The sequence below is a fragment of the Volvox carteri genome (genome assembly GCF_000143455.1).
Source record: "Volvox carteri f. nagariensis unplaced genomic scaffold VOLCAscaffold_904, whole genome shotgun sequence".
NCBI classification, from domain to species: domain Eukaryota; kingdom Viridiplantae; phylum Chlorophyta; class Chlorophyceae; order Chlamydomonadales; family Volvocaceae; genus Volvox; species Volvox carteri.
In genome coordinates, this window is record NW_003308366.1 from 1,711 (window position 1) to 2,564 (window position 854).

Here is an 854-nt window from a genome sequence, read left to right on the forward strand (position 1 = left end):
CAAACACTAGCAACATACACCTACCCAGCATGGCCACCATTACCTCACTGCTCAATTACCCATCCAGGCTAAGAAATAGTCTGTACAGCAGTGTCCTCCTGGGGATTGCGGGCTTCCAGGTGCAGCNCAGTATAAGACAGAACAAAAGCACTTAGGGCCTCTTAAGATGCCCGAGAAAGGCATGGCACACAGGCACTGCCTGCTCCCGCTTACTACACTGAGATCCCTCCCCTCCTGACCCTGACCGTCCGGGACCAGCATCTCCTACTGTCCACCTCCAAGCCACTCTCCTTCACTGCTATCCCACCTTTTCTCCACAATCACAAGCCACCTACACCAACCATGATGCCAGACAGCACAGAACCTATATCCCTATCTGTAATAGGCCCCAAATCTCGGGAAAAGGGCATACACACAAACACACGACCATACACAGCCCAGCCCCACAAATCTGCATGCTACACCACATGACCCCACGCCAGGACACTGCCCTGCCAGGCACCAATTCTATGTCCATCGTAGGCAAGATTCCCACTAGTGTTGTACACGACCCTGTAATGACTTCACATGGTCAATAACCGCCTTGGTAAGGGGCATAGGTGCATGCTCTCCCCATCCTGCAACACTCATGGCATTGTAGCTTCGGCACAATAAGCAGTAGGCTCGTGGCTTTGTAGGGTGCTGCTGAAGGGTAACACAAACTGGAGCTACATCCTTAGCCAAGTAAAAAGGGTTCGATTTTGACATTCGCAGGACTGGCACATTCATGTAATCATCAAGGAGAGGCAAGGATGGCTCATACCACTCAGAAACCTCCAGCACCACATCATCAATTTGATCAGTACGGTAGGATG

At 51.3% G+C, this 854-nt stretch overlaps 1 protein-coding gene across 1 annotated transcript in view; it reads left to right on the top strand.

Annotated features, from left to right (window-relative positions):
- VOLCADRAFT_101385 (uncharacterized protein) overlaps window positions 1-854 on the top strand; it is a gene marked incomplete at both ends in the record, with an annotated part of 3,284 nt that overhangs the window by 1,588 nt on the left and 842 nt on the right. The gene's annotated exons all lie outside the window — the stretch shown is intronic.